Genomic DNA, 215 nt, shown 5'->3' with positions numbered 1-215 from the left:
GATTTATTAGGCCCACTTATATTCTGGGTCCAACTTTGACCGTGTATTTGAGTAAAAAGGTGTAGAGCATATGCTATAAAAACTATATTGATGGATTTGTATTTCAAAAAGGTTTTCCATGGTATCATTAGTACGAAATATAATTTACATTTTATAAGTTCAAATTCATGGTCAAATTTTGGCGCAAAATAAAAGTGGGCCTAATAAACCCGGAC

Source organism: Triticum aestivum, chromosome 7B, assembly GCF_018294505.1.
Source record: "Triticum aestivum cultivar Chinese Spring chromosome 7B, IWGSC CS RefSeq v2.1, whole genome shotgun sequence".
NCBI lineage: Eukaryota > Viridiplantae > Streptophyta > Magnoliopsida > Poales > Poaceae > Triticum > Triticum aestivum.
The sequence above is the reverse complement of the archived record's forward strand: the minus strand, read 5'-3'. Positions refer to the sequence as shown.